At 39.7% G+C, this 19,180-nt stretch overlaps 5 non-coding genes across 5 annotated transcripts; 2 read left to right on the top strand and 3 right to left on the bottom strand.

Annotated features, from left to right (window-relative positions):
* Positions 1-1,191: 1,191 nt before the first annotated feature.
* On the top strand, positions 1,192-1,263 carry trnae-uuc (transfer RNA glutamic acid (anticodon UUC)). Its single transcript has one exon. It is a non-coding gene; the product is annotated as a tRNA-Glu (tRNA).
* Positions 1,264-5,271: 4,008 nt separating this feature from the next.
* Positions 5,272-5,343, bottom strand: trnae-uuc (transfer RNA glutamic acid (anticodon UUC)). The gene has a single exon. It is a non-coding gene; the product is annotated as a tRNA-Glu (tRNA).
* A 5,384-nt stretch (positions 5,344-10,727) lies between these two features.
* On the bottom strand, positions 10,728-10,799 carry trnaw-cca (transfer RNA tryptophan (anticodon CCA)). Its single transcript has one exon. It is a non-coding gene; the product is annotated as a tRNA-Trp (tRNA).
* Positions 10,800-11,199: 400 nt separating this feature from the next.
* On the bottom strand, positions 11,200-11,271 carry trnae-uuc (transfer RNA glutamic acid (anticodon UUC)). The gene has a single exon. It is a non-coding gene; the product is annotated as a tRNA-Glu (tRNA).
* Positions 11,272-14,380: 3,109 nt separating this feature from the next.
* trnak-uuu (transfer RNA lysine (anticodon UUU)) lies at positions 14,381-14,453 on the top strand. Its single transcript has one exon. It is a non-coding gene; the product is annotated as a tRNA-Lys (tRNA).
* The last annotated feature ends 4,727 nt before the right edge of the window (positions 14,454-19,180 follow it).

Genomic DNA, 19,180 nt, shown 5'->3' with positions numbered 1-19,180 from the left:
CGTTAGACTGACAATCTAAAGGTCCCTGGTTTGATCCCAGGTTTCGGCAAACAGCAAGAATTTTTTTGTTTTGTATTATTTTGAACTAAAAAACAGAGCACATTTTTTTCTTCAGTGTAATTGGAAGAAATAACAACGTATCAGAGTGCCATTTTCTAAAGTGATTAAGAAATGCAAAAAGCATCGTCCCTGGGTGGGCTTGAACCACCAACCTCTCGGTTAACAGCCGAACGCGCTAACCGATTGCGCCTCAGAGACCAACCTGTCAAACTACAAAAACTAACTTGCTGCAGCACTCTAGCACAAGCAAGGACTTTGTAAAGAATTGTGTGTTGGTTTCCAAATGGAGGCGTGGGTTCAAATCCCACTCTGACAGTTGACTTTTACTTATTTTTAAAATGAAAAAATGTGTTCATTTTATTATAAAAGATTTTCAAGGAAATCAACAGCTGATACCAAACTCTTGTCAGCACTCAATACCATTTTAATTTCTGCCTCGTCAAACAAGCTCGAGCCACAGCACACAGTGCTGCTGCATCGGGACAGAAGTGGATTTTAAAGCGACTGAATCAACAAGCTGAGACTACTTTTTGAAGAAATTGAAAACATACCTCTAGTCGAAATATTTGCTATTTAGTTAATCCATTTATTTTTTGAATTTGCAAATGGCAGACTACATTGCCAAAAATCTGACAATCTGAATTGCTCATATCAAGCTGTGATGTAGCCTATGAGAATCACAGGCATAATTCGAGGGGAATTAGCTCAAATGGTAGAGCGCTCGCTTAGCATGCGAGAAGTAGTAGGATCGATGCCCGCATTCTCCAAATAGTTTTAATATATCTGCGTATTTAGTCCCAACGCATTATGGAGATACATACAGTGTGACAATTCTTTGTAACAGAGTCGCCCGCCCTACATGTGTATTTTAAAGCAGTCTGCTAATTTGTAATATTCCCGCAGACTGAAAAACTGCAGTGCGCCCTCCATCGTATGCCTTCCGAGAAGCACAATGGGAGATTTTTTTTATATTTTTCAGCAATTGAAGAGTTTGTGTTAATTGAGAATAAATATAAATGGCTTGAAGTTTGCTTTAATTTGTAACGTGTTTGTAATGAATTAGTGGTTTTTTTACCATCATTGTACTGTATACTAGCTACTGTTGCATGTCCAGGAGTTTGTTAATCAGCTTCCCATATGGTCTAGCGGTTAGGATTCCTGTTTTTCACCCAGGTGGCCCGGGTTCGACTCCCGGTATGGGAACGTCTTTGATATTGTCATTTTGTTACAGAACTGTGGTCATGTGTAGTGTGTTTTCTTTATGATGATAAACCTACAGTTACTTGAAATTATATATATATATATATATATATATATATATATATATATATATATATATATATATATACAGAATGATGCAATGTATTTGCCTCTATTCACATCACCTCACATTTCACTGGTTGCCTACGAGGGCTTGAGAGGGGTGACGTAAAAGTGAGAGAGAAAGATCAAAGTTTAAACACATAACATACAACAATCTGACACTCGCTCCCGACGGGTCAGGCAGCATCCTCTGGCTGCTGGCCATTTATTGGAACAAGAGACAGGAAGGGGACCAACAGGACAAAAGGACAGATCCTTCGCAACTCAGTGCGGCATCCTCAGGCAGCTAAGCTGTCAGCTGGGCAGCTTGGAGAGCTTAGGAAAAGTGTCTCGGGTCCATTTAGGAGGGATGAAAACAGAGAACCCCCTCCGTTTAGGACAGACGGAAACAGAGAAACGATGGAATGCTGTCAGTAGTGTGCAGTGGCCTGCTGTACAGAGCAGAGAGCTGCTGAATGCAGTGGAAATTGGTATTTGAGAGTTAAGGCGTTTAAGATGATGTCGGAGATGGGTCTGCCTTTGGGCAGAGATGAAGAATGCGTAGATCTGAGGCCTCTGCAGAACCTGAGAGGATGAGAATGTGTTGCTCGGAGGCTGCTGCAAAACCTATTGATTTGGTCAGGAGCAGTCTAAGAGTGTATTGTCTATTGCGGTGATGGAGGATGCTTGACTGAAATGTTGATAATCGTAGGACATAGTTTCCGTATGTGCCTGGAAGCTCAAATTGAATGAAATGGACTTTGAAAGTTGTATTAAGTGCCTTGATGAAGTTGGGGGCAAATGAGGAAGTGCAAATCAGGGAACAAGAAGGTTGCAGGAATGGCCTGATGCAGGGAAGCTGGAAAATTAATGTGACGGTGGATTCTTAACATTTCAGAAAGCTGATAAGCACGGCTTCATGACCAGATCCTCGAAGGGAGGGGTTTTGATTTGAAATAATCAAGTTAATATATGAAGCAAAAGAGGTTGAGGCAGGACGGGACTGAGAATCCCTCGGAAAGACAACGAACTGCAGGAATTGATAGAAAGTTTGGAGTGTGCGAGATTCGCAGCGATAGCAAATCAGTTTAAATTATGTAGTTTGTGGTGTTATGCTGCCATCTCGAGGTTGCGATTGGAATTGAAACTATTGGCTTCAGTGAAGCAGGGTAGCATATATTTGGTTATTGCGATTAAAATCCTTGTCTATGTATAAAACATTTTCTTTTGAACAGTTAATGATGATATAAGTAAGTTAACGTAGGTCTAGAAGGAGAGCCTGCAGTATTTAGATGTCACAATTCGGCGAGTTGAAGCTCTCATGTTGCAAAAGCGCAGCAGCAGGAGCCAGAAGATTGCAGTAGTGAGGCACAGGCTCGCATTGCCTGTTAAAGCTGCCTGGTCGCCATGGCAACTTACCACTCCCAGTAGTCACTCGATGAGGCGTTGCCGTGGTAACCATGGTCTGTGAGGCGCCGGTGTGAAAGAGTTGCAGTGCAGCGGTGACGTCGGAACAGTCTTTCTGATGAGAACGCAGAGCAAGCTGAGAATGACGCTGCGCTTTGAACGGCGCTGTAGCTGCGCTGGAGACTGGAGGAGCAGAGAAGACTAACGATGGATCTCCTGCAGAAAAATACAAAAGCTGAATGATGAAAAGAATCACCTGAGCAGGTCGGAAAATAGCTGATACTGTCTACCAGTGCTGAGCAGAGAAATGACCTGCAGTGAAAGGAGCGAACAACAAAAAAACAAACACAGACCAAAAACAGACACAGACGAAGGGCAGAAGCAGTGCTGGGTGTATAAATAGAAAAGAAGGAGAGATTGACATGCAAGCTACCTAACGGGATTGCCCATACCGCTCTGGTCACGCCCTTTTTACCGGACCAAACACAGCAGCGCAAGATAATGGCAGAGAGACTGGAACTTGATTGAAACTGAACTGCCCCACCCCAGGAAGTAATTTGTTTGTCGCTTTTTAACACCGTGTAACAATTTTTTTTATTTTTTTTGGTTCCTGGGTAGTAAGTGTTATTTCCTAATTGCTTATGCCTCAAAAGTATAGAAAATGGCTATTATTCCCCACAAACTTTGCTTTTGTGACCAGGACAGTGATATTTTGAAATTTACCTATTTTCCAGAACATTCCAGATAGATTCATTGCTGAGTAAACTTGGAGTAACTTCTAGAACTTTCTAGAACTTTTCAGTAATATAAATAGTAGTATAAATACAGGGACCTTAAGCCCACCAGTTCAGTTTAGTTCCAGCTGCCTAAGTGGATACATATCTGCATTTTTATGAGATGGCATCAAGGTCATAGGAGACTTCAAAATGGTGGCATTCCTGATGGGTCTCCAAGGTGTTTTTACCAAGTTTCCCTGCTATCTTTGCCTTTGGGACAGCAGGGACACCAAGGCGCACTACCACAGGCGGGACTGGCCACAGCGGACCGAGTTCTCTGTGGGGAGGAACAACGTCAAGTGGGAGCCACTGGTGGACCCCCGGAAGGTGCTGATGCCACCACTGCACATCAAATTGGGCCTTATGAAACAATTTGTCAGAGCTCTAGGTAAGGAGTCGGCAGCCTTCAAGTACCTTCAAGACTTCTTCCCTAAGCTGTCTGAGGCAAAGGTCAAAGCCGGTGACTTCGTCAGACCACAGATAAAGAAGATCCTGGAGTGCAATGAATTCCCCAAGAAGCTCACTAGTAAGGAGAAAGCGGCTTGGAACAGCTTTGTCGCAGTGGTTCGGGGCTTCCTGGGCAATCACAAGGCTGAAAACTATGTGGAGCTGGATGAGACTGGTGAAGAACTACGGCACAATGGGCTGTAGGATGTCCCACATAGTCCATATCCTTGATGCTCATCTTGATAAATTCAAGGAGAACATGGTAGCGTACTCGGAGGAGCAAGGCCAGCGCTTCCACCAGGATATACTGGACTTTGAACGCCGCTACCAAGGACAGTATAACGAGAACATGATGGGAGACTACATTTGGGGGCTGATTCGTGAAAGTGATTTACAGTATAATCGTAAATCTCGAAAAACTACTCACTTCTAAATCTTTTGTAGTCATTTTTGTATTACTTTAGTATAAATACATGTTAATTTGGATTCATATGTTGTTTTTTTCTGACTTTATGTGAACGAAAAGACACAAATTTGCTTGTTTTCTCATTGGAAATAGGTAAATTTCAAAATATCACTGTCCTGGTCACAAAAGCAAAGTTTGTGGGGAATAAAGCCATTTTCTATACATTTGAGGCATAAGCAATTAGGAAATAACACCTACTACCCAGGAACAAAAATTGTGTTACATAGTGTAATCAATATGTTGTGTAGGCTAAATTGTATAAATAAATGTCCGGAGACATTTAAATCCAAACACGTTAAAAAATGAAATATAGTGGAATAGAAATAAAGACGGCTTTGACCTCAACGTGATTTGAACACGCAACCTACTGATCTGGAGTCAGACGCGCTACCGTTGCGCCACAAAGTCCTGGCGTAGTGCAGGCTTGTTATGCAATCCTAGAGTGCACAGCGTGACATGACAGAATGCAATAATGTGTTAATTTACCAAAAAAAGGAACAAATAAATGTGTAGGTATTTATTTGTGAATAAACTATCTTGCTTCTATGTTGGGACCGGAGACCTTACATCCGCATTCTAATGATCGTCCCACCCCAGAGAGACTTTGTCTTGACCAGGGATTAATATAATTTAAAAACAAACTGCGATGGTTCCACGCGATGGGAATGTGAATAGAGTCAAATACATTTGCATCATTCTGTATATATATATATATATATATATATAATTTCAAGTAACTGTAGGTTTATCATCATAAAGAAAACACATTACACATTACCACAGTTCTGTAACAAAATGACAATAACAAGAACGTTCCCATACCGGGAGTCGAACCCGGGCCGCCTGGGTGAAAACCAGGAATCCTAACCGCTAGACCATATGGGAAGCTGATTAACAAGCTCCTGGACATGCAACAGTAGCTAGCATACAGTACAATGATTGGTAAAAACACAAGAACCGATATTTCATTATAAACACGTTACAAATGAAAGCAAACTTCAAGCCATTTATTTTTATTCTCAATTAACACAAACTCTTTAATTGCTAATAAATAAATAAATAAATAAATAAATAAATAAATAATCTCCCTTTGTGCTTCTCGGAAGACATACGATGGACGGCGCACTGCAGTTTTTCAGTCTGGGGAATATTACAAATTAGGAGACTGTGCTTTAAAATACACATGTAGGGCGGGCGTCTCTGTTACAAAGAATTGTCACACTTTGTATTTATCTCCATAATGCGTTGGGACTAAATACGCAGATACGTTAAAACTATTTGGAGAATGCGGGCATCGATCCCGCTACTTCTCGCATGCTAAGCGAGCGCTCTACCATTTGAGCTAATTCCCCTCGTATTGTGTCAGCGATTCTCATAGGCTACATCGCAGCTTGATACGAGCAATTCAGATTGTCCTATTTTTTTTTTTTTTTTTTTGGGGGGGGGCAAGGCAATGTAGTCTGCCTTTTGCAAATTCAAAACATTTTTTTAATTAAATAGCAAATATTTCGACGAGAGGCATGTTTTCAATTTCTTCAAAAAGTAGTCTCAGCTCGTTGATTCAGTCGCTTTAAAATCCACCTCTGTGTCCCGATGCAGCAGCGCTGTGTGCTGTGGCTCGAGCTTGTTTGACGAGGCAGACAATGCAAAAATGCCAAAACTTGCTTTTGTATCACATGACAAACTTAAGGTATGCTTTAACGACTTGGCTGTCTCAAGTTAGTTTGTATTTTTAATGGAACACCTCGTTGTTGCCCAGTCATTGTATCATATGAAGTAGAGCTTGCCAGCTGGGGGTGACGGTCTGCCAATAAAAGATAAGACTATATTTGCAAGGATCATTTCTAGAGTGAAACTGTTTTGAAGGGATTGGTCTCGGTATCCACCAGGAGGAGTGGGAGTGTTTTCTTCTCAGCACCGAGCTGACAATAAGTTCAGTTGTTTAAATCATGAAGCAAATTTCAAATGGATCACTGCTAATGTTAAAACAATTTAAGAACACTTTAAACAGTAATGTGATTTGCACTACGCAGGACTAGATTGATCTTAAATAAAGACATTACATCTGAAAATAACTTGTGCTTACCCCCACTTACAAGGAAAGTGTCAAACTTTGTATTCGTCCTCATAACGTGTTAGAAAATGTAAACAGCAGTTGGAGAATGCCGAAGTCGATCTTCCCAGCATGTTAAACGAGGGCATTTCTCCTGTAAGCTACGTCTAGTAATAGATCGTTTATACTGTTCTCAATGGTCCGCATCCCAGCCTGAGACCATGATCCAGTTGTAGACGGAGATGTTTTTCAAAGTAATATGTTATTTGGAATATTAAAACAATCAAGTTAAATAACACATGTTTGGACACAAAATATTTTTCAGTGACGTTAACAAGTAGTCTGTTTACAACAAAATGCAATCTGTGTTAGGAACACTATTTTAGTCGGATTTAAAATGGAAATTAAAATGGTATTGAGTGCTGAGAAGAGTGTGGTATCAGCTGTTGATTTCCTTGAAACAATCTTTTATAGTAAAATGAACACATTTATTCCTTTTAAAAATAAGTAAAATTGAACTGTCAGAAGTGGGATTTGAACCCACATCTCCACTCGGAGACCGGAACACACAATTCTTTGGAAAGACAGAGTTCTTGTAGATGCCTGTAGATGCCAGGCATTCCGGTTCAGATCTGAAATTCTGTGTCATTCAAAAAATCATTTCAAGATCGCGGTGGTGGTGATCTCGATCAAAAACTATTACAATGTGAATCAAAAAGGATCTTCTATCTCCATGAATAAATTACAGCGCTTTGAGATGATATATGTTACTAGCGGATTGTTTAGAAATGTACTTAATTATATTAAAGCTGTTCTAAAAAAGAATGTTATCTCGAAAATGGAGTCTTGTCAAGCCGAAATAGCGTTAGACTGAAAATCTAAAGGTCCCTGGTTTGATCCCAGGTTTTGGCAAACAGCAAGAATTTTTTTGTTTTGTATTATTTTGAACTAAAAAACAGAGCACTTTTTTTCTTCAGTGTAATTGGAAGAAATAACAACGTATCAGAGTGCCATTTTCTAATGTGATTAAGAAATGCAAAAAGCATCGTCCCTGGGTGGACCTGAACCACCAACCTTTCGGTTAACAGCCGAAAGCGCTAACCGATTGCGCCACAGAGACCAACCTGTCAAACTACAAAAACTAACTTGCTTCAGCATTCTAGCACAAGCAAGGACTTTGTAAAGAATTGTGTGTGTTGGTTTCCGAATGGAGGCGTGGGTTCAAATCCCACTTCTGACAGTTGACTTTTACTTATTTTTAAAATGAATAAATGTGTTCATTTTATTATAAAAGATTTTCAAGGAAATCAACAGCTGATACCAAACTCTTGTCAGCACTCAATACCATTTTAATTTCTGCCTCGTCAAACAAGCTCGAGCCACAGCACACAGTGCTGCTGCATCGGGACAGAGGTGGATTTTAAAGCGACTGAATCAACGAGCTAAGACTACTTTTTGAAGAAATTGAAAACATACCTCTAGTCGAAATATTTGCTATTTAGTTAATCCATTTATTTTTTGAATTTGCAAATGGTAGACTATTGCCAAAAATCTGACAATCTGAATTGCTCATATCAAGCTGCAATGTAGCCTATGAGAATCACTGGCATAATTCGAGGGGAATTAGCTCAAATGGTAGAGCGCTCGCTTAGCATGCGAGAAGTAGCGGGATCGATGCCCGCATTCTCCAAATAGTTTTAATATATCTGCGTATTTAGTCCCAACGCATTATGGAGATACATACAGTGTGACAATTCTTTGTAACAGTGTCGCCCGCCCTACATGTGTATTTTAAAGCAGTCTGCTAATTTGTAATATTCCCGCAGACTGAAAAACTGCAGTGCGCCCTCCATCGTATGCCTTCCGAGAAGCACAAAGGGAGATTTTTTTATATTTTTTAGCAATTGAAGAGTTTGTGTTAATTGAGAATAAATATAAATGGCTTGAAGTTTGCTTTAATTTGTAACGTGTTTGTAATGAATTAGTGGTTTTTTACTGGTTTTCACCCAGGCGGCCCGGGTTCGACTCCCGGTATGGGAACGTCTTTGTTATTGTCATTTTGTTACAGAACTGTGGTCATGTTTAGTGTGTTTTCTTTATGATGATAAACCTACAGTTACTTGAAATTATATATATATATGTATATATATATATATATATATATATATATGTATATATATATATATATATATATATATATATATATATATATATATATATATATATATATATATATATATATATAAAGAATGATGCAATGTATTTGCCTCTATTCACATCACCTCACATTTCACTGGTTGCCTACGAGGGCTTGAGAGGGGTGACGTAAAAGTGAGAGAGAAAGATCAAAGTTTAAACACATAACATACAACAATCTGACACTCGCTCCCGACGGGTCAGGCAGCATCCTCTGGCTGCTGGCCATTTAGTGGAACAAGAGACAGGAAGGGGACCAACAGGACAAAAGGACAGATCCTTCGCAACTCAGTGCGGCATCCTCAGGCAGCTAAGCTGTTAGCTGGGCAGCGTGGAGAGCTTAGGAAAAGTGTCTCGGGTCCGTTTAGGAGGGATGAAAACAGAGAACCCCCTCCGTTTAGGACAGACGGAAACAGAGAAACGATGGAATGCTGTCAGTAGTGTGCAGTGGCCTGCTGTAGAGAGCAGAGAGCTGCTGAATGCAGTGGAAATTTGTATTTGAGAGTTAAGGCGTTTAAGATGATGTCGGAGATGGGTCTGCCTTTGGGCAGAGATGAAGAATGCGTAGATCTGAGGCCTCTGCAGAACCTGAGAGGATGAGAATGTGTTGCTCGGAGGCTGCTGCAAAACCTATTGATTTGATCAGGAGCAGTCTAAGAGTGTATTGTCTGTTGCGGTGTTGGAGGACGCTTGACTGAAATGTTGATAATCGTAGGACATAGTTTCCGTATGTGCCTGGAAGCTCAAATTGAATGAAATGGACTTTGAAAGTTGTATTAAGTGCCTTGATGAAGTTGGGGGCAAATGAGGAAGTGCAAATCCGGGAGCAAGAAGGTTGCAGGAATGTGACAGTGGATTCTTAAAATCTCAGAAAGCTGATAAGCATGGCTTCATGACCAGATCCTCGAAGGGAGGGGTTTTGATTTGAAATAATCAAGTTAATATATGAAGCAAAAGAGGTTGAGGCAGGACGGGACTGAGAATCCCTCAGAAAGACAACGAACTGCAGGAATTGATAGAAAGTTTGGAGTGTGCGAGATTCGCAGCGATAGCAAATCAGTTTAAATTATGTAGTTTGTGGTGTTATGCTGCCATCTCGAGGGTGCGATTGGAATTGAAACTATTGGCTTCAGTGAAGCAGGGTAGCATATATTTGGTTATTGCGATTAAAATCCTTGTCTATGGATAAAATGTTTGCTTTAGAACAGTTAGTGATGATATAAGTAAGTTAACGTAGGTCTAGAAGAGGAGCCTGCAGTATTTAGATGTCATAATTCGGCGAGTTGAAGCTCTCATGTTGCAAAAGCGCAGCAGCAGGAGCCAGAAGATTGCAGTAGTGAGGCACAGGCTCGCATTGCCTGTTAAAGCTGCCTGGTCGCCATGGGAACCTACCACTCCCAGTAGTCACTCGATGAGGCGTTGCCATGGTAACCATGGTCTGTGATGCGCCTTTGTGAAAGAGTTGCAGTGCAGCGGTGACGTCGGAACAGTCTTTCTGATGAAAACGCAGACCAAGTTGAGAATGACGCTGCGCTTTGAACGGCGCTGTAGCTGCGCTGGAGACTGGAGGGAGCAGAAAAGACTAACGATGGAGCTCCTGCAGAAAAATACAAAAGCTGAATGATGAAAAGAATCACCTGAGCAGGTAGGAAAATAGCTGATACTGTCTACCAGCGCTGAGCAGAGAAATGACCTGTAGTGAAAGGAGCGAACAACAAAAAAACAAACACAGACCAAAAACAAACACAGACGAAGGGCTGAAGCAGTGCTGGGTGTATAAATAGAAAAGAAGGAGAGATTGACATGCAAACTACCTAACGGGATTGCCCATACCGCTCTGGTCACGCCCTTTTTACCTGACCAAACAAAGCAGCGCAAGATAATGGCAGAGAGACTGGAACTTGATTGAAATTTGTTTGTCGCTATATAATCAATAAATTGTATAAATAAATGTCCGGAGACATTCAAATCCAGGCACGTTAAAAAATGAAATATAGTGGAATAGAAATAAAGACGTCTTTGACCTCGACGTGATTTGAACACGCAACCTTCTGATCTGGAGTCAGACGCGCTACCGTTGCGCCACAAAGTCCTGTCGTAGTGCATGCTTGTTATGCAATCCTAGAGTGCACAGCATGACATGACAGAATACAATAATGTGTTAATTTACCCAAAAAAAGAAACATAAATAAATGTGTAGGTGTTTATTTGTGAATAAACTATATTGCTTCTATGATGGGACCGGAGACCTTACATCCGCATTCTAATGATCGTCCCACCCCAGAGAGACTTTGTCTTGACCAGGGATTAATATAATTTAAAAACAAACTGCGATGGTTCCACGCGATGGGAATGTGAATAGAGTCAAATACATTTGCATCATTCTGTATATATATAATATATATATTTCGAGTAACTGTAGCTTTATTATCATATTGAAGACACATTACACATGACCACAGTTCTGTAACAAAATGACAATAACAAGAACGTTCCCATACCGGGAGTCGAACCCGGGCCGCCTGGGTGAAAACCAGGAATCCTAACCGCTAGACCATATGGGAAGCTGAGGAACAAAATCATGGACATGCAACAGTAGCTAGTATACAGTACAATGATTGGTAAAAACACAAGAACCGATATTTCATTATAAACACGTTACAAATGAAAGCAAACTTCAAGCCATTTATTTTTATTCTCAATTAACACAAACTTTAATTGCTAATAAATAAATAAATAAATAAATAAATAAATAATCTCCCTTTGTGCTTCTCGGAAGACATACGATGGACGGCGCACTGCAGTTTTTCAGTCTGGGGAATATTACAAATTAGGAGACTGTGCTTTAAAATACACATGTAGGGCGGGCGTGTCTGTTACAAAGAATTGTCACACTGTATTTATCTCCATAATGCGTTGGGACTAAATACGGAGATACATTAAAACTATTTGGAGAATGCGGGCATCGATCCCGTTACTTCTTGCATGCTAAGCGAGCGCTCTACCATTTTAGCTAATTCCCCTCGAAATGTGTCAGCGATTCTCATAGGCTACATCGCAGCTTGATATGAGCAATTCAGATTGTCAGATTTTTGGCAATGTAGTCTGCCATTTGCAAATTCAAAAAATAAATGGATTAACTAAATAGCAAATATTTCGACTAGAGGTATGTTTTCAATTTCTTCAAAAAGTAGTCTTAGCTCGTTGATTCAGTCGCTTTAAAATCCACCTATGTCCCAATGCAGCAGCACTGTGTGCTGTGGCTCGAGCTTGTTTGACGAGGCAGAAATTAAAATGGTATTGAGTGCTGACAAGAGTTTGGTATCAGCTGTTGATTTCCTTGAAAATCTTTTATAATAAAATGAAAACATTTATTCATTTTAAAAATAAGTAAAAGTCAACTGTCAGAGTGGGATTTGAACCCACGCCTCCATTCGGAAACCAACACACACAATTCTTTACAAAGTCCTTGCTTGTGCTAGAATGCTGAAGCAAGTTAGTTTTTGTAGTTTGACAGGTTGGTCTCTGTGGCGCAATCGGTTAGCGCTTTCGGCTGTTAACCGAAAGGTTGGTGGTTCAGGTCCACCCAGGGACGATGCTTTTTGCATTTATTAATCACATTAGAAAATGGCACTCTGATACGTTGTTATTTCTTCCAATTACACTGAAGAAAAAAATGTGCTCTGTTTTGTAGTTCAAAATAATACAAAACAAAAAAATTCTTGCTGTTTGCCGAAACCTGGGATCAAACCAGGGACCTTTAGATTTTCAGTCTAACGCTATTTCGGCTTGACAAGACTCCATTTTCGAGATAACATTCTTTTTTAGAACAGCTTTAATATAATTAAGTACATTTCTAAACAATCCGCTAGTAACATATATCATCTCAAAGCGCTATAATTTATTTATGGAGATAGAAGATCCTTTTTGATTCACATTGTAATAGTTTTTGATCGAGATCACCACCACCGCGATCTTGAAATGATTTTTTGTATGACACAGAATTTCAGATCTGAACCAGAATGCCTGGCATCTACAGGCATCTACAAGAACTCTGTCTTTCCAAAGAATTGTGTGTTCCGTTCTCCGAGTGGAGATGTGGGTTCAAATCCCACTTCTGACAGTTCAATTCTACTTATTTTTAAAAGGAATAAATGTGTTCATTTTACTATAAAAGATTGTTTCAAGGAAATCAACAGCTGATATCAAACTCTTCTCAGCACTCAATACCATTTTAATTTCCATTTTAAATCCGACTAAAATAGTGTTCCTAACACAGATTGCATTTTGTTGTAAACAGACTACTTGTTAACGTCACTGAAAAATATTTTGTGTCCAAACATGTGTTATTTAACTTGATTGTTTTAATATTCCAAATAACATATTACTTTGAAAAACATCTCCGTCGACCACTGGATCGTGGTCTCAGGCTGGGATGCGGACCATTGAGAACAGTATAAACCATCTATTACTAGACGCAGCTTACATGAGAAATGCCCTCGTTTAACATGCTAGGATGATCGACATCGGCATTCTCCAACTGCTGTTTACATTTTCTAACACGTTATGAGGACGAATACAAAGTTTGACAGTTTCCTTGTAAGTGGGGGTAAGCACAAGTTATTTTCAGATGTAATGTCTTTATTTAAGCTCAATCTAGTCCTGCGTAGTGCAAATCACATTACTATTTAAAGTGTTCTTAAATTGTTTTAACATTAGCAGTGATCCATTTGAAATTTGCTTAATGATTTAAACAACTGAACTTATTGTCAGCTCGGTGCTGAGAAGAAAACACTCCCACTCCTCCTGGTGGATACCGAGACCAATCCCTTCAAAACAGTTTCACTCTAGAAATGATCCTTGCAAATATAGCCTTATCTTTTATTGGCAGACCATCGCCCCCAACTGGCAAGCTCTACTTCATATGATACAATGACTGGGCAACAACGAGGTGTTACATTAACAATACAAACTAACTTGAGACAGCCAAGTCATTAAATATTTCGACTAGAAGTCCCATGTGCAAACGATAACGATCCAATTCTGGCACGTAATTGGGCCAATATAGTCAAATTGGCCTGTCAGCATTGCACCATTACTGATGAAAAGGTTTGCCAATATTGGTCCAGTATTGACCCATTTCATACATGTTTACTGGGTACCAACTACCAGCTATTTATTTATTTATTTATTTATTTATTTATTTATTTATAATTTTGGCTTAGAATATCCTCCATAGGCTACAAGCCGTCTAACCTGTTCTTAAGAGCCTAAATATGTAAATGTGCCTGCGTTTGAAACAATGTCTCGCAGGAAGCCTGTCCCTGGACAGTGTGGTTCAGCACCTGTTACATAGAACAGCTCCAACGATAATAAACACATTGAAACCGTTTCAAATAAAAGCTGAATTGACGAGCATCCCTGCAATGAGGACCCTGTATGGGAGGTGCCGACTAGCGATTCAACACATGATCCAGAGAAGCGGCTCTGTGTGCTTTCCAAATATCTGTTTACAGAAGAACAGGAACATCGTCCTTCAGATGAACCAGGATATTTTTTCCCTCTGTTACAGCGTCATTCAATTGATTTTCATGTTCCTGTAAAATGTCCTCTCGGGTTGGATTTAACTTACTGAATGCTCTTGTGTTAAGAAAGCGCAGCAGCTGTGAAAGAGCCCGGATAGCTCAGTCGGTAGATCATCAGACTTTTAATCTGAGGGTCCAGGGTTCAAGCCCCTGTTCGGGCGATGTTTATTTTAGGACTATGGATACATATAGCATGACAATAAAACAATGACGTCACGATTTTAACACGCTGACGTGTTCCCGTGTCAGTCTTGTTCGCAGCTGATTTACAGTCAGCAGTTCTGCAGGCACACAGCATGCTGAGATGCAGGTCACTTTTTCTTTTTTGAAGCCCCCTTGCGCGCCGCGCTGCAGACCGGTGTTTATATTGCCAAATAAATTACAGGCGAGTTTGGATATTTACTTTTAAATTAGTATACGTTACCATTCAAGTATAAACGGTATGAATGTGTTTATCGATTGAGCGTTTAACCCATTACATCCCTAGAAGGAACATAGTATAATTAAAAAAATGCCATGTAATGCTTTTGCTAACCAGTAGCTTTTTCTTTCTCGTATATAAAAGCTGCACGTCACATTTTGTAGAAGCTTGTCGTTCCTTGCTAGTGCCGCTCTATAGAACCTCCGGACTTGACCACGTTTGATAAAAACATAGAAACACAATTTTGTTGGCCCAGCCAGCCCTAGCAGTGTGGGGCAGCAGTGTGGAGTAGTGGTTAGGGGTCTGGACTCTTGACCGGAGGGTCGTGGGTTCAATCCCAGTTGGGGGACACTGCTGCTGTACCCTTGAGCAAGGTACTTTACCTAGATTTCTCCAGTAAAAACCCAACTGTATAAATGGGTAATTGTATATAAAAATAATGTGTAAAAAAATAAATGTAATTGTATGTAAAAAAAAAAAATAATGTGGTGTCTTGTAACAATTGTAAGTTGCCCTGGATAAGGGCGTCTGCTAAAAAATAAATAATAATAATAATAAAAGCCCGGACGGCAGTGGAAACAAGGTATAAATCCTAACCACTAGAGCACCAGGGAAACTGATTACTGATGCGAACATCTGGAGTGGAATGAATTATTATTCACTGAGAAAAGAAGCAGGAATCCTGCTGAACAACATGAGCAGCATGCTGCTGGGATGTGGAATTACTCTCTCCCTCTTGTGGTCACAGAGTGTGGTGCAGTCCGTGCTGCTGGGATGTGGAATTACTCTCTCCCTCTTGTGGTCACAGAGTGTAGTGCAGTCAGTGCAAGGGGATAATCATTGTTTTTAAAATGCTGGTCTGCTGAAGGGACATTTTAACATTCTTTAATATTCACTGGCAGGGGTGGAAGTTGCAGATGTTGAGATATTAGAGTCAGTGTTTCCCAGAATGCATCACTGTGAGCAGCTCCTTCCTCCAGACACAGACCACACTGTAGTGTTTAGATGACTGGGTGTGAGGAGCCTTGTGTTAACAATGGGAGAACTGGGCTGACTGGGGAGGTAACTGCTGCCTATTTCCATTGTCATGTTACTGTACTGTTATAGTGTGGAGTAGTGGTTAGGGCTCTGGACTCTTGACCGGAGGGTTGTGGGTTCAATCCCAAGTGGGGGGATACAGCTGCTGTACCTTTGAGCAAGGTACTTTACCTAGATTGCTGCAGTGAAAACCCAACTGTATGAATGGGTAATTGTATGTAAAATAAACTTATAAAATATCTTATAAGAATTGTAAGTCACCCTGGATAAGGGTGTCTGCTAAGAAATAAATAAATAATAATATTACATTAATGACAGCAGTGGTGCTCTGGCTCCCTCGTGTGGTCAGTATTAATATATGTAGTGTGTCTCTCCGAGGTCACATTAATGAGTGCACTTTATTCACTTGAACACAGAGCAGCTCCTGTGTTAGCTGTCACTGAATCTCTTTATTCCATGATTTGCTGTATTGAGCTGGAGGCTCAGAGAGTGTTTCCTCTTTCCTATCAGCTGTGTGTTTTGTGTTTAAAGCTCAGAGCACTCTGGATATTTACTGACACCCTCCTCCCCTTTCCCAACTTGCTTTTTGCTCTTTCTTTTTGCATTAGGACTCTATAGAGTCCTTTTATGTAACTGTAACACCCGCTAGGCAGGGCTTACGCAGAATTGAAATACATAATCACATTTGGAGTCGGTCTACTCCAGATTAGTGTGTAAGACACTGGACAAATAAAACAGTTACAGGTTATTTTATTCTGAAAGCAAATCAAGGATGGGATCAGAAACACGGCCTCTTCCAATTAAAAAATAATCTTTTTTTATTGCAGATAAAAAGAAATGGAATGTTAGCAGCAGATTAATACACAGCAGGAAACGTTCAGCACCAGAAGCACACTAAAGTGCGCGGTGCAATAAATACCTGTGAAAAATGATTGATTTAACATTGCAATCATTACAAATAAATACAAATATAAACAACGACCGCTCTGAAAACAACACACAACACAAAACACAGCAGTGCGCGCAGGCAGGGGATGTCGGAGAGCTGCATGCATCATTTTCTGCTGCAGATCAATCTGTAACCCCATTCAACATCATCTCCTGCTTTACCAGACAAGGAGCAGACAAAAGCCTCACAAGACTTGACTAGCTCCTTGCTTACAGTATATCACTCTGTTACCCCAGTCTACTCGTTGACTGACAATGTCCTGTATGGTTGACAATGAAGTCAGAATGGTTTCTTCCTCTTTCAATGTGATGCATTGGTTGTATCAGCCTGTGAAAGCATGCATTCCACACAGAGCTTCACACTGATAGTGCCAAGTCCTTGCACATATAGCAGCTTCCACAGCTAAACATCTGGGTGTGTTCCTGTCAATGCTACACTTTATAGCAGGAAAACAAAACTGGTTAATTCACCATTGTGATATTTCAAACATTATACATTCATTTAAAAACAGAGACCAAAACTTCAAACAACAGACGATATTAAATTGCTTTGAATACATGTAAAAAAAAATCTTGTATATTAATATTGAAATATGTTAATATGTGTTTTAAACCATAGATTGCTTTAAAACTTGTAACGCAATAGAAATATGTTGGATTGTAATATGCTATGTATGTATGTATGAATGCATGTATATATTTATTTATTTCCTTTAAGAGGAGTAAAGTGTCTGATTTAGTTTATTTTCAGTTTGTATTTAATTATCAGAAAATTAACAATGCTCACCTTTATCTTTTCCTTACTAGACATAAATCAAGAATTATATTTTCATTTTTATTTTAAACTAAATTAGTAAATATAAATCCAATGACAGCCATTCAGCCTCTGCAATGTATTAGAATACAAGAATAATCAAGATATTTACCAGATTGATCTTGTCTTTTATTTTGAACCCTTGTTATTGAGCTCAGTGTGTTTGTGTGCAGTTGAGCTCCTCCACAGGCCGTGTCCCGTTTCATTGCCTTCACCCTCAGCACCTGCAGTAGGTCCCAGCTGCAGCAGTGCAGTCACTGTGGAGTCCTGCTGAGGGAGGTTTTTGTACGGGTGTGTAGCACTGTGTGAACACAGCTCTACTGCTGGTGTAGTGGAAACTCTGACAATAGTAATCTCCTGCATCTTCAGCCTGGACTCCAGTTGTCACGGGTGACCTCGAACCAGTTATTATGTGTAGTAAGAAATTGGATTCCTTTGCATGGAGAATTTCAGTGGCTAGAGTTCACGGCTCCTCGATTGATTCAGATTCAGTTGTATTAAGTCTGCCCACTAATAATGTAGAGCAAAATAGGTATTGTGGTGTTTGCAGAGCCGACCCGAGCTGAACCCAAGACAGAAGTGGAGTCCTGCTGGGAACGAGCTGAAACATTGGACATGGACTGGATGATTTAAAAATGAAATGTATTAATGAGATGATATGTGCTGTAACCATTTGTAATGTTTGAATAATCTTTAGTCTGTAACAAATACTGTAAAGTGCTCTCTCTGTAAGACCGTATAACAGATTCTGGTACAACTTGATACACTGGCCCGCCTTGAGCAGTCTCTTATTAAAATTGGCATGATTCCCAGAATTTAGTGCTGAAATCTCTGTTAAGACTTTTCAGCTTGACTACAGAATAATGCTGTACTAATAGATGTATGTTAATATGCTTGTTTTAAATGGTATAGATTGTTGTGGTAACATATAATCATAGGTAGTGATAATTATTGTTAGTATGAAATACTATGAACAATTTTTATGTATAAGATCATATGATTCACTTTGCTTAATATGATAGCATACCTGAAGCTGTTTTCTATCAAGATGAGCATAGTTAAAAACTGAGTCCTAATTCAATGAAAAGAATTACTGTGTGCTTACACTCAAGAATTATAACTTCTGAATATAAAGGGAAAAGGAGTTAGGAGTATTCTTAAGGGAAAGAGAAAAACAGAAAAGGATTAAAAGACCTCGCTTTGAGTAGGTTTCTGCTTGTAATTCAGTTTTAAAATAAGTAGGTGAGTAAGAACAACCTAGAGTAAAAGCAGACTATAACTTAAGAAAAATAAGCATTGTCAGAAGATACACCACAAATAGAGAGCAGAAAAATTGAATAAAATCCTATTGTAATATTGCGGATATACTGCTGCTAGCAGAAAGTAATAAGGTTAGCAGCCATACACTATAAGAAGTAATGTACTAGTTTGACTCTGAAGTTAAAAGACGCAGCATAAAAAGATGTTGTGTTTAAAATACAAAATAAAAAGATTGAAAAAATATTGAAGAATAACTTTATAAGCAAAAGATAGGCTTTGGAAAAGTAAACTCTGTGTAACCTGCTTTATCGAACTTTCTACAAGCCTGCCCTTGGAGGGATCAGTGCTTGAGGCCAAGAGGTCTTCATTGGCAAGAGAAGCGGGGATTCTCTTATCAGGAATTTACG

Source organism: Acipenser ruthenus, chromosome 35 (genome assembly GCF_902713425.1).
Source record: "Acipenser ruthenus chromosome 35, fAciRut3.2 maternal haplotype, whole genome shotgun sequence".
NCBI lineage: Eukaryota > Metazoa > Chordata > Actinopteri > Acipenseriformes > Acipenseridae > Acipenser > Acipenser ruthenus.
Note: the sequence above shows the minus strand (reverse complement) of the source record. Positions and strands in the feature narration are given on the sequence as shown.